Source organism: Zonotrichia leucophrys, chromosome 9 (genome assembly GCF_028769735.1).
Source record: "Zonotrichia leucophrys gambelii isolate GWCS_2022_RI chromosome 9, RI_Zleu_2.0, whole genome shotgun sequence".
Taxonomy (NCBI): domain Eukaryota; kingdom Metazoa; phylum Chordata; class Aves; order Passeriformes; family Passerellidae; genus Zonotrichia; species Zonotrichia leucophrys.
In genome coordinates, this window is record NC_088179.1 from 8,892,609 (window position 1) to 8,907,122 (window position 14,514).

The following is a 14,514-nucleotide window of genomic DNA, read 5'->3' on the forward strand; positions in this document are numbered from 1 at the left end:
GTAATTTTCAGCTTATGGCTGGAGATGGACATCTTCAAGTGCCACAAAGCCATTTCTACAGTGACCATGTGACTGAAGCCCCAGAAAACAGTCATTATTTTACAGACAGCTGGTAAACATCCTCTTCCAGACCTGGTTCTGCAGGCTAAAGATGCCAGGTATCTGGAATGGCATTCCCAGGAACCAGGGCTCTCCCTGGAATGAGCTGGAATCTGCTGAAGTTTTCCTGATCTGCCTGACACAAAGCATGCTGGTTAGCCAAGCCTGCCTTTGGCAGCTGTTTGATCTAACCCAGCAGAACTTGCCTGAAACAGAGGAGTTCATGAGCATTAATTGCACTGCTTACGCCTTTTTGGCAGAGTTGTGCTGGTGATAACTCCTGATTGTGGTGAAAATGCAAAACTGGAGGCAGAGAGAGCAAGATTTCAGCAGTCAAAGGGGTTTGCAAAATGATAATGGCACATGACCATCAAGTAGTCAAGCAAATTGCATAGTACAACTGTACATTTTTTTTTCTAGTTCTGATTAAAAAATACAAAACATCCATGAAAAACACAACTGTCTTTCAGCCCTTAAACAGCTCTCAAATCACAAGGCTGGGTTCAATGCAAGAAATGATCTTTTAATAGCTTTTATTCCATGACAGTAAATTCAGACAAGATGCCTCTTTAAACCACAAGATTATTGCTGCTATCTTCACTACACTGTCATCTGAGAGCCAGCAAACAGTACTTTTATCTGGCACTAGACAAGCACAGAAAATAGACAATTTCTGCAAAAAGGTTTGCAAATGATGCAGATAAGGCAGGTTATGGGAAAGGTGTGGTGGGAAGGAAGATGTGTTTTCAGGAATGGGATTATGGTCCTTGGCCTTGCAGTTTGAAAGGAGGCCTAAAGCAAGGGAGCAGAAGATCCCATAGTAGATAAACTGAACCTGGTGTGAACATGCATGAGATCACCTTGGTGTGCATCTGTCTCTTGTGCAGAGTCCAGTGGGTTTGGCAAAGCAGGCCCATGTGTGCTGAGCCTGGCTTTGGAACAGCCACGACATGGATGCAAGGTAAAAAACCAACTTTGGATTCCAATGTGTTATTTATTTGATCTTAGAGAAGTACCTAAATAAATAATGTCCTCCTGAGAGAGCATGGTGTGTTGGTAGTGCAGACCCATTCCTGTGAAATTGCTACAGTTTCTCAAGGCATTAAAAGATGAAGTGCAGAAAAAAGAAGAGCTACATACACCTAAATAAAAATCTATGTGCAAGACCATCTCCCTCAGATGGATGTATCAGATGCATGGCAAAATTTTCCTAATATAAAACAATGTATCAAGAAAAGTTCATTGGTACTGATGTATTTTATACAAGCCTCCTGTGCTGATAAAAAGAGAATAAATATTTGATCAAACAGTGACACCTTTTAAAGGTGATGCTCAGGTTGGCAATCACATTTCTTAGTGTCTCTCTCTGACCCAAATTCTTTCTAGGGATTGAAATCAGCTGTGGCCAGATCTCAAGGCTTATTTGGCTCCAGCTTCATGGCTAGGGGATGTTTTATTCATGTCATTACTAAAATCACTACTTCAATTTAAAATGCTGTCAGACAGTCTGCAGATTCTGCCCATAGAGTATAAGCCAAGCAATATTCCTCAAATGAGCTGTATTGCACATAGCACTCTTGAAAATCAATTTTTATTGCATATACCATTGATATTTCTTAATTTGAGCAAACAGCAAGTTCAATACCACTGTAAAAAAATGTGACTCTGTAAAACACTTCTGGTTTAGTATGGAGAAAGAATACTAGTACTAATGCTAAGATAGATAATAAGAATTATTGCTAGGAGATATTTTTCTTTTTCTCTATTTAATGGGATCTTTCCAATATCTAACTGGGAGTGGAGGAATTAAACAAAAAATTCTACAAATTTCTTAACCATAATCTCCTTTACCAACTTTTCTGGTTCTTCTAATTGAGAAATTATAACAGCTAGGAATAGGCACATGTTGTTATCAGAAACCCTTTGCAACTGGTAACATGGATCCAGTTATGTGCTTCACTACTTTCTACTGGTTTCATGAGCATAGTTTAAAGAAAAACAAAAAAGAATGTGAAAACTTAAAAACCCCCAATATTCTGGCATTTCAAAAATGCTACAATTTCATTCTTTTGTCAAAATTACTATGAATTTCCTTCTCTTTTACTTTAAAGGCCATTTTAAGGGATATTTCTGACACCTGCAGTATGCAGGACAACTACGTGGATGCAGATTTATTGGAAACCCCATCAATCCATCTGTCTTTAAAAATGCTCCTAATTAGCTTGCAAGGGTTTGGGTTCACATTAGCTAAAGACCCTTAGAAATTCTCCTCCTCAGATTTCCAATATTACTTTATTTTTTAAGCAAAGCAGGCATCCTAGCAGAACATGAATTTAACAAATGTGTGTATTAATGAAGTGAATGTGGGATGAACGTTCATTGCAAACCTTGTCTCTAGTACCAGATTGTTCAGGAAAATAGAAGTAAGTAAATTCTAGGGTAGTCTTGAGGTGTTTTAGAAATAACAGGAACAACACTTGTGCTATTTTAGCCATTTTGTTGTTGAAATGCTATCACTGTTTAGCAACTCTTAGACATCAGGCAACAGCTCAGCAAACCTAGGTTTGCAGATTTCTTCAAACCAGGAACGTCAAAGAGTTTTCTTCTGCCAAATGAGACAAAGTCAGCCAAATGGAAAGGTGTAAATCCTGTCCTCTTGTGCCCTAAGCATCTCTAGCCCCCTTCAGGGCCTGGCAGAGGTTGAAGCTGTCAGCTCTTAGCAGCTGTAAAGAGCATGGGGCATAATGCCAGCTTTTAAATTAAACAAACAAAAATACTTTTCTTGTTGGCTTTTAAAGGCATGTATATTTCTTTCACACTTAGTGCTCAGTACATGGTCTTATTTAAGTGAGTGGCTGGAAAAGTACCAAAGACTTTTATCTGCTTACATTGCCAAAAAGAAGACTGCAGGATTTTTGAATGCAGGATCTAGGAAGACATCCCCTGCTCCATCTCTGGGCCAGTTGGACTATTAGGAGCTGGGAAGATTTTTGACCAGATTGGAAAGTCCTAAAGGTCATTTCACAAGGCCCATCAATCAGCCTAATGCTGGGCCAGTTGCCATAGCAGAAACATGTTTAAAGAATTTTTGATTAGTTAAAAGGACGATCCATTTAATTGTAGATTTTTACCCAGGAAGAGTGGCATGTGTTTGGTTTCTTATTTATTTTAATAATTTTTTTTTTTTTTATTTAATGCTGCTTTCACATTTCAGAACTACCCTGACTTAAAGGATTTATCCTAATGAATAGACATATCTTATTCAAATACAAATATTACCCTTAATAAAATATTCCAAACCTTCTTCATCACGGGTAAGAGAAAACATATATAAATGCTTTTCCAAAAGGGGGAGAAATGATTAAAAGTGACTCACTTACTGCAGTTTTGTGTAAGGAATATCTGGTACATCATATAGAGGAGTGGTGTTGTTATTTAGCACACACACGTGGGTTCCAGTGCTGGGCTGTGGAAAGAGTGACATACAGTGCTTACTAACAAGAAAATATGTTCAGTTGCCTATGAGAAGAAATGCTAAGATATTCTAGAGTTACTTTTTTCCCCTACAGCTTCCCAGATGTTGGAAAGCATCCAGAAAAAAGAGAGTAACTTCAAAGTCTGACTCTGTGTACCTTCTGCCAAACTTCAGAAATACTCATATGATCTAAAGAGGGCTAAATAGCTGAAAAAAACATGTGGTGGAACAGGTACAATTCTTTCCACAGGGAACATAAATTTTCTAGTTTCCAGAGCACGAACCATTAGCACTCTGTCTCTCTCTTCATGTCCTTTTCCATTTCTTGTCTCTTTTCTAGATTTTCCTCACCAAAAAAAACCCAACTAAGCCAGCCTTTCCTACATAGAAATCTACACCACACTAGTCAGTCCTCTACATAACTCTGCCAAGCTCTTTCCACACATTTCAGCACATTAGCTTGTGACATTATTTTTAGGCTTTTTCTTTCTGATTAAAACTCTTTGCACCACCAGGAGTCTGGGACTCCTCCTGCAAGGTTCCAAAGCCACCACTGTGAAACTGCTGCAGCACGGAATGCAACCAGAGCAAGGCCAGAGGTTTGCATTCATTGCTGCAGACGTGTTACTGGGCCTGATGTCTTGCTTTACAAACATTTATATTGCATACATACACACATATGTATATTTCTTCTCACTGGGGAAGGACCTCCCTACTCATTCATAGCATTGTACATATTACCAACACATATTGAGGAGGCCTTCTAACCTGAAAGGCAAACATTTAATTAACAATTACTATGCCTTTCAGGCCTCCTTGCACATGAGATCCTTGTGAGCCCAGCTGCTGTGTGGTGAGGCAGTGCCAGGCTGGCTCTCAGGTGCACAGGGCTTGGTCAGACCCACTGCTGACAGGGAATTCATCCAAGGTGCAGCTTTTGCAGCCATAAGGGAAAAAAGTATCTACTTTTGGTTGCCAGGAATTTAATGATTCAAGCAAGATTTCTACTCACAGTGTTTTCTTCTCAGTATTACACAGTGGGTGGAATGCAGAGGACTTGGCTCTGTGTTTTAATGAAGACCTGTAGCAATGGCAGAATTTTTCATTCAGTAACTTTTTCCAGGCCTACAAGAATGACTTGGCTTGAAGGATTGGGTGTCCAAACACACAGATTACTCAATACAATCTATTATTTTCCTGGTGTTCATTAGTCCAAGTCCTGTGAATCAAGAGCTCTGTTGGGTAATCCTGCATGCACTCTGATGACATCCATGGATTCACAAGATTCTTCAGGGTTACTTTAGTACCAAGTGCTCTCATACTGGATGGCTGTTGGATAGCTCTGCCTTGTCTTCCCTTCTTTTAAAAACTGTGCAAGGAAATATTTGCAATGCACAGAAGACACAGGAATCACAGAAACAATCCTGAATGTAGAATGGGTTTTCAGACCATCACATCAAAAGCATTACTGGTCAGAAGAACCCAAAGCCTGGGCAGTTTCCATGACAGCAGTGACCTTGTTGCTTGTGGCAAGTCACTGTTTTGGAATCAGAATATTCCATTGCTATTCCCATCTCTTTTCCCCAAAGCATGGAAACCAAGGCATATCGTTGAGGATGTTAGCCTATGTTAGAAAAACAGCCACAAAAAGTACTCTAATGTTTCTTACCAATTAACAATTCTCTCACTTTCAGGCATGGAAGCAGGAAATGACATCTTCTCTTTAATCCCATTAAAGGGATCACTCTTCCATGTGAGAAAAGGGGTGTTGCCTAGAACCCTGGCAAGTTTCATAAATAAAGCACCATTAGAAATTTTGGTAGCTGGATATTGCCATAGGGCAAACAAGGAATTAAACTGCTGGCTTATGGGCAGCAAATGGAAGTCTGGGAAGCAGTGGAAGCCCATGTAATTTAGATTCTGCCATCCTAATGGCCAATCCTTGAAAATACTTGTCGCTGTAAATTTGGGTTGCCTTTACTGTGATATTCATTCCTGCATCTCTGCATCCAGCTGCAGTTCAGACTCTAGTAACTAGCCTGTACATGTTACTGGACAGCAGGATTATTGTTGTTTTTAATGTATTACACCATCAGGCAAGCTGTTAGGACAGAACAGCTGTACAAGTTGGAGCTAGCCTCCTCCCAATTAACTGCATGGTGGTTCTGCTTCTTAGTTAGAAGCTCACATCTCACCACCTATGCATTTGTATTTGCTTATTTCAGCTAATGAATTGGGCCCAGAGTACAGGTGTGATGGCCAGCAGCTCTGGAGCTACATGCTGGATCATCAGTCCTGTGTCCCATTGCACATTGCACTGCTCCTCTGTTTTCCCCCTGGGAAAATGTGGACATCACCATTCCCCTGCATTACAAGCCCCACTTGTGCAAGGCTTTGAAGAGAGACAGCATACTCTGCTATCTGATGTTGACTTCATACAGTACTCACACCTGTCAAACTTGGATAAAATTAACATTTTAGAGCTCATTCACAAATTAGTTTAAATCTATTTCTCACAAACACTGTCACTGTCAAAGAATTGAGGTCCTTCAGGTCCTTCAGGCTGTTCACCTGCCTGGCAGTCTTTCCTTGCAGCTCACACATACTGTGATGGCCACACTGTGCAGCACAGATTTTCCCAGTCAAGGTTCAATTGGAGCTGCTTTGTTTGCATTGCAGTGCTTCAGAAACACTCTGCTTTGCCTTCCCCACAAGGCTACTCTGTCAGAGTAAGGAGAAGAAGGGAGAAAATAAAGGGAAACTAGCAAAGCAGCACAAAAGGAGGGGAGCAAAGCCCCAGCACGCTCCTTGAGGGGCTACAGGCACTGCTGGGCATGCTGTGGGGAAGACAAATGGCTCCTGCATGCTTTGAAATGGTTCCATGCACACACACCCCCTGCAGCATGCTTGCTGGCCACACAGACACATGCAGGGCTGTGCTGAGCCCTGTAACTCCATGCAGCCAGAGACAGCACTGCACCTCTGAGCTGAGGCGGCACTGGAGCTCCTGTTTCCATGTGCACACATCATCCCACTGCACTGATTGCACAGCCAGCTCCCACACTCACACATGTCCCTCCACCTCCATGGAAGACCAGGATTTGGATTCTCCTTCTTTCAGCAGTGAAATCCAGTCCTGGTCACAACAGAAAATAGAGCAAAGCTGGCATCCACACAGCAATAAGAAGTTAGTTGTACTTGCAAACAGTGTTTGTAAAGGCCAGTGATGTCCAGATTTGGGCAGCTCTCTGCTACACCCATGGTGAGGTCAGTGCCAGTTTCCCAGTGTGTGACACATCTACACTGGAGCATGGCACACACTTACATTTATTGTCTGCTTCTGATCCTACTGGTGGCCCAGAGACGAGCAATTCATCTTGCTTCTTGGACAGATCTTACACTCTTTGGCAAGTTCTTTGTTTTTCATCTGTCTGGGGCAAAACTAGTTCAAGCAGATTAGACAGGGGTGCAGATATAGGTTCTTATTCTAAAAAAAAAAAAAATAGCCTTTCAACACAGCTGCTCCCTAGCCCCAGAGACACACTATAAAAAAACAGTTTTGATGAAACCAAGATGGTTCAAGTCAAGAAAGGAAAACACTGATTTTGGCAAAACAAATTATCAGAGGAAAAATCAATCTCAAGGGAAATTCTGGAGAGCTCAAATAGTTGTAGCTCCACATATACATTAAAACTCTCAAAAATCTCAATTTTAGTATATCTGATGTTCATATCAGTGCAAAGACAAGCACAAAATCAAAACCAGAATAAAGACCACTATTGTCCCCAAATTAATCCACAAGGACTATTAGATATCCACAGCAGAGATGAGAAAGGTGCAGTGCATTTTTGGTAGCTAGCCTAAGCTAGAAAGACTTTTTTTATTATTGTTAGTTTGCAAAAAGGTATTTTCTGTTCTTGAGGATGAGTGTAACTAGTTGCAGCAGAAGTCAGAGCAATAATTGAAACTGTGTGGTGAATCTTTTTAAACATCTAATGCTGGCTGGTTTGGCTCTATTGTTTTGATTGGAGAGAGAGGGAAGGACCTTTCTGCATTCCAATATAAATCCAGTCTATACAAATACACAGGGAAGTCAGAAGAGAGAATAATCATCAGCAAGCACCAAAGGGATAAGTTCTCAGGTTTTCTTGGTAGTACAGATTTTAGCTCTTGTCCTCTCTGCTCAATTGCTCAACACACTGGGCCTTTCAAGTTTGTTCATTGCTGGTTGGATGGAAGTGGGTGGTTTAAGGCTGAAAGGAAAATGACAGAGATTTTGGGGTGATCCTCTGAAGGGATTTGCCAGGGTGACAGCCACTCCCCCACCACATGATCCAGCTGCCCTCCAAGTACAAATGTCTGGCTAGTCAGGTGCTGGTTAGATCATCACCAACACCTCCAGTTTCGAAAGCAGAGATCAGAAAGGAGATTGCAGTTTTAGGCAGAGACAGAGGAAACACAGGGCTACCTCCAACTACTTCTTACTAGTTGCTCTCAGCTGCTCTGTGAGTTTCTCATCCCCTCAGCTCACCTACCAGAGATGTGTGTCACTTTGATTGTCCAGCTAAGCCCTTACCCCTTGTAGAGCCCATTACAAAAAATAAAGCTGCTCTAACACCCAGCAAGCACCTGCCATCTTCCTCACTCCTGATCACAGCATTTCTCCCTGTGCAGGAGGAATAGGAACCAACCAAGCTGACACACACTGGTCACAGAGGCAAGCACTTCATGCTTTCAATCTTCCTTTTCCTTTCACTTCAACAGAATTTACATTTATTTCTTGTAACTTGAATTTTTTTAAGTCATTAACCATTCTGGCTTTAATATTTATAAGCTCCTGGCTAAGAGCCCTGCTACTTGACAAATCAACAGGGATTCCTCAGAACTTCAGCCTTTGGACCTCTCTTGTATTACCATCATGGATCTCCCACTTGGATTTTCCAGCAGAATTTACTGCTCCCAATTTAGCATTCCCTACTAAATTACAAATTTTGCTTCTCTTGCTTAAACAAGGGAATTGTTTTTTGTATACTTCCTCCCTTATGAAAAGTGCTTTACTGTCAAACTCAGGTCCAATTCTTCTTGGGGATCATGGGAGCTGTTGTCCTCTGGAAACTCAGACCTAAAGCTGTAGAACAGCTTGTCCCTAGTGACAGAAAAGGATATTAAGCTTCACCTTTGTATAGAATAGATCCAAGTATTTTTCAAAGATACCCCATGGGATATAGTTCCCAGATTGAGTTCAAACAAGGAAAACTAGAGTAAACATGTGTTTGCTAATAATGGTATGAGAAATCTGTGTAATTAATATTATTGCAAAATGTTACTTGGAGGAGTACAAGCAACAAGGAAGCAGATTATTACCTCTGAAGCACCAAGAGAGCATCAGTGGTAGGTGGTTCAGTGGGAGAGGATAGCCAAGGAGAAAACTCACTGGATCACCAACACAGCCAGTAAGATTTGCTATTTACAGTTGGAGGTCTTAATACCCACAGGCACAGGAAACCCAGAAAACCTGGGCCCACCTCTTAAGCACAAACCCCAGATATTTATTATGCCACGATGGAGGATATCTAGATTATCATTTCCAAAAGTAAAGGAGCCATCTCACAATATAAAAGACAAATAAAGCTACAGCCAGCATTTACCATTTGTTAGTTTGAGTTTATCAGGGATGTGCTGCTAAACTGCTTTGGGTTCTTGAACTGGGCCTTTGGAGATGTTGAGTTACATGGCAAATGATTGGTGACATTATATTGAATATACATATGAATATTCCAGGAAAGGCCCTCTCTTCCAATCACAGGGGAGGGACACTGCTGAGGTGGAAGGGAAGTACACCACAGAGCCCTCAGATACTCCCTGTTTAGCAGCACCTCCTGCACAGACTGGTACTACACTATTTCTCATTTGGCACAGGCACCTTGTCATTTGGAGCTACACTTCCAAAGGAACAAGATGCCAGAAAGTGACCAAACAGCTCCACAGGGCTGGAGCTACGAGGCTGGAGTACAACACAGATCCAATAGCAAAGCACCAAAGATTGATGAGCTTCAGCTTTTCCCCATTTTTGCATTATTCTTGACTGCATTCTTCCAGTCTCCTGGATAGCTGTGCCATCTGTGAGCTGTAGCTGAAATGAGCCTGGCCCAGGCAGTTGAGACAAGTGATTCTTTGTAGCTCATTGCTACAGTGATGGTACAGCTGGAACCAATTTCATTAACTAGCAATCAGAGGGGAAAATACAAGCAATGAGCCATTTTCTTTGCAGAAAACAAAGATATCAGATGCTAGCTCTTGAACGTGAGTGGCCATACAAGAAGTGAGAGAAAGAAAATACCCAGAGGAACGTGCACAATGACTTTAACCAGAAAGTTTCATGCAAATGTACCTCCAGGGCCTGTTTCTCCTTGGCGTGAGATATTTCCAGGGGTGCAGCTCTGAATCCCATGGATCAGAGTGCTGAGGAAGGGAAACCTCAGGGGGATCACACACAGGGAGAGCAGAGCTCCATGGCAGCAGACGTGGGAGAGGGAGCTGTGCCACTCACCATCCAGCTCTTGCAGGAATCATTAATTTCCTCAGCCCCCTCCCCATCTGTGTGCTCAAAAGCACCTGTGGATAGGTTTTGGACCTGAGCTAGTAACTTTTTCTAATTTAATTCCCCTCTAAAATATTATTGATGGCCTCCTATCTAGCTTAGCAGATAACCAGAGGAGCTGGGGTTTTGAAAGCTTTCTTGAGGACAAAGCCTGCCCTTGTGCAGTTTCACTGCTGTTGAGTTAGTCTGCATTAATGTCATTTAAATTTTGGCCAGGGTCTTTAATAAGAATTCAAATATAACTGCTGGGGGTTTAAAATATGTGTTTTGAAAATTGGAGCCATCCAAACTATGCAGGACAGCACATCTCTTGTGTTTATTTTTATTCCTGATCTAGACTCTGCATCAGCTGTCTTCATGGTTTGGTAGTGTGAAGTACTGGAAGCCTACCAATGCACATATATATATAAAACTTCCTTTTTGGTTTGCAGCAGTAGAAGGACAGATTCTTTTTCACTTTGAGTCACTAAAAAGTCACTGTGCAGGCTAATTTAAGACAAATGTGAACACATGATATCTGAACAACGGATGTGAGGCTGTGTTTGAAGGAAGTATGCTGAAAAGCCCTGCATCCTTAGGGGTCTTGGGTAGGAGACAGTGCTGGCAACCACTTGCAGAAAGGATTCTGTTACTGCTGTGGTATTTTGGGCTCCAGGGTGCAACATTTAGAATGTACTCTGCTCAGACAGTCGTGGAAGTAGCCCCTCCACCATGGCAACTCACATCTGACTTTGCATTGTTGGTAATGATCACACAGCAGAGAGAAAAAGAAGAAAAAGGAGGATGGCCTTGCATACGCAGACCATGACGGTCTGTGACTGCATTCTCCAAGGCTGTAACCAGGAGTTATAAATTGCTATATTGCCTATTTTCACCTCTCATCTAATTGAAGAAACAGTGTACACAGCTTTGCAGATGGCCCATTTATTTTGCTGAACTACCAAGGCCTCAAGGATGCTGTTTAGAACTAACTGGGTACAAGCACAACAAAGGCCAGGGGAAATTGGCACTTGAAAAAATCAATTGTCAGGTATGGATGAACATTTTTTTGCAAGACCACAGCACCTCCCTTCTGAATTAATGAACCTTTTGCCACAAAGGCAGATAAAATATAAGGCACACTTACTCACAAACTGCCAGGAATGTTGCAGAAGTTTACAGAATTTCACAGAGCACAGTCCTCACTCAGGCTGCTGTTTGGATATCAGCACTGGATGCTGAGTGGGCTACGGGAGGAAGGAATGGCTATGTGCAGGTGCAGCCCCTGGAGGCCTTTTCAGACACATTTCACCTGAAAGTATCCTGTGCCCTTTGCAAGAGGCTCAGCCTCTCAGGAAAATTTCAGTGTGCAGCTCTGAGCCTATGCCCACCCACCCTGTGTGTTCTGGGAGGCAAGAAACCCTCTGAAACCAAAGGCATCCTGCCCCAGCCTCCCCTCTGTACCCCCAGACACCCCTGCACTGCTGCAGCCAGGGGCAGGTGGGGCCAGTGCCAGAGCTCTGCGCTGAGGGCCAGAATAGGCTGGGAGACCTGGCTGTGCTGTGCCAAGAGAGACCAGAGTCACCATCCCCAGAGCACAGCAACAGATTGGAAAGGGGAGTATTGTTTCCTTCATTTCACACAGAGTGGGCTGAGATACAGAAACATGTTGGATGTTGTCTTTGATTACAGGCTGGGGGTTATACACAGAAATAGCTGCTGATTTCAAAATTCTAGGAAGTGTTGATTACATTGTGCCAAAAGAATAAAGAATCCCTAGTGACACCAGAAGTGTATTATAATTTTTTTACCTCTTGATTTCTGTTCTTTTACTTGGAAGGTTTCTGTTCTCTCACTTGAGATGACCCGAGGACACATTATGGACCAGGGGCTGTGAAGGATGAGCAGCCTAATGACCCACAAAAACCAATCCTGACTTGAATATTCTTTATCCAGATTTCTGTCATAATCACAAATGGACCAGAAAAGACGAATAGAATCAATTTACCAACCGAAGAAGGGCTAAAACAATAATAAATTCAATTACAGTAGGACTTACCTTGTACAATATAGGTATAGTATATAGGTGTTGTATTTGCAGGGATACCCGTGGCAGGGAGGAGTGATGAATGTGACTCCATGTTCTCAGAAGGCTCATTTATTATTTTATGATACTATATTATATTAAAGAATACTATAGTAAAAAATACAGAAAGGACACTTATTGAATGCTAAAAAGATAATACTGAAAACTTGTGACTCTCTCCAGTGAGCTTGGCACTGATTGGCCAAAGAGTGAAAACAACTCACAGCAGAATCCAATGAAACAATCACTTGTGGGTAAACAATCTCCAAACACATTCCACATGAGCACAACACAGGAGAAGCAAATGAGATAATATTTTTTTTCCTTTTCCTCTGAGGCTTCTCAGCTTCCCAGGAGAAAAATCCTGGGCAAAGGGATTTTTTCAGAGAATGTGAATGCCACATATAGGTACTAATGTGAGTTTTGGATAACTTACCTGAATTGCATCTCCAAATATTTTTGATAGTTGCTAATCTTTGCTACTAAAATCACTGTATTGCTTATTTTGGTGCCATACAATGAGAAAAAGAAAAGATACTAAAGCACTAGAAGAGAGGATACGAAAGTTCTTATTGTAATTGCAAATCCCACCAGTGACTCAAGTTTTATAAACCTTAAAATGAGTTTCATTTCTGTTTAATATAAATTAATTTATACATGGCAGGCAGTAAGCATACCTATACAATTGTTAGATGACATGGTGTAAATTCCCCTCAGGTACTGCTGGCTGGTTGAGCTGTGGGGCTCAGTCTGTGGGCCCAGGACCATCTCCTGCCCTGCAGCAGGCAGGGGTGCTCCTTGGAATCCCAGCAGGGAGAGAAAACCAGGAGATAGGCCATCTGTTGTGCTGGCCAACAGGTGCGTGTTTGAACAAATATTTGATATTGTGCAGGAAATACACAGGGGTTTATGTACATGTTTCTGTGCTAAACTAGTCCTCTGCACATAGCACTGGGAATACAGCAGGGCACAGACTTTTGTCAGTTCTCTTTCCCTGGGCCTGGCTATGACCAGGCTTTGGCTCACGAGGCAGCTTTTGAGAAGAGAGCTGGTTTATTATCCGTGAGATTGCTGGTGGTGTGGGACAGAAAGGCTGTGGGTAGTTTAGAGGAGGCTGTGGGAGGGCAGAGACAGCACAGGGCTGGTGGGAGGGCTGTGATTGCCAAAAAATCAGCAGTTCTGTAGCCTGGTTTTGGCCCAGATTTTGATGTGCCTGCTGAACACACTCAGCAGTGGAGGGCTGAGGATCAGAGACAGAGCCACAAGGACAGTGCCTTAGAACCACCACACCAAGAGCAAAACCCTCCCTGCCAGACGGGCACAGAGCCCCGGCTTAATGCACAGTGCCCTGCAGCAGACAGCAGCAATGAGGTGGTGGCACAGGGCTTCAGCATCCACTGCCTCTGCCAGTTTGGCTGATGGACGACAGAAGCTGCTCTTTATCAAGGGGAGAGGGCTTTTCCCCAAATAGTTCCTCATTCTGTTCCCTCAGGACTCTCAAACCACTCAAATCTCTCACTCTACAAATAATTATTAAAAAAATAAACCTAGGAAATGTGAGAACTCTGCCAAGTACCAAACCCCATGAATTCATGGCACCTAACACCAGTCACTGTGTTCCTGTTAGCATCCCTGCTGCTGTCCTTCCCTCTCACGCAGGCTGGGTGGCTGCAGACACAGCCGGGATGATGGCAGCCACATGCAGCGAGCTTCACCCCTGCTTCTTGTCAGGCCTCTGGCAGCAGCTCCCGGCTCGGTGGCAGTGGAATGGAACGTGCTGCTTTTCCCCGCAAATCTCCTGTCCTTGGATGGGGGTGGCTATCGACTCCCCCATTCCTGCTCCGCTAAGGGCAGGTTTAAGAAAGCCTTGGCAAGGAACCTGCTCCGTTCTTGTCGCTGTCCCGGCTCCCTGCCCTCCGGAGCCTGGCACCCGCTGACCCCGGCGTGCCGGGCAGTGTCCGGCCGGGCTCAGCAGCGGCCAGCGGGACGGGGACCTGCCGTGAGCCGCCGTCGTGCGGGCGATGCCGCGGCCCCGGGATGCTCCTCGGCAGCGCTCGGAATTCCCGGCACAGCCGCAGCTGCGGGGAGCGCGCTGCTCCTGCGGAGAGCAGCGGGGCCCGAGGGGGAACCGGCACCGGGACCGCACTGCTCGGGGCCGCGCCGAGCGCCACCGGCGCGTCCCTGATTGCGGCCACCGGGTGCCACCGAGCGCTACCGGGTGTCACCGGGTGTCACCGCCGCGGGCGAGAGCGGCGGGGCCGGGCCTGGCCGGGC

At 43.6% G+C, this 14,514-nt stretch overlaps 1 long non-coding RNA gene across 1 annotated transcript; it reads right to left on the reverse strand.

Annotated features, from left to right (window-relative positions):
* Nucleotides 1-3,482: 3,482 nt before the first annotated feature.
* LOC135451408 (uncharacterized) lies at nt 3,483-7,052 on the reverse strand. The gene is made up of 4 exons (XR_010441314.1): nt 6,900-7,052; nt 5,244-5,354; nt 4,587-4,655; nt 3,483-3,565 (listed from the first exon to the last, which is right to left on the reverse strand). It is a non-coding gene; the product is annotated as an uncharacterized LOC135451408 (long non-coding RNA).
* Between the last annotated feature and the right edge of the window lie 7,462 nt (nt 7,053-14,514).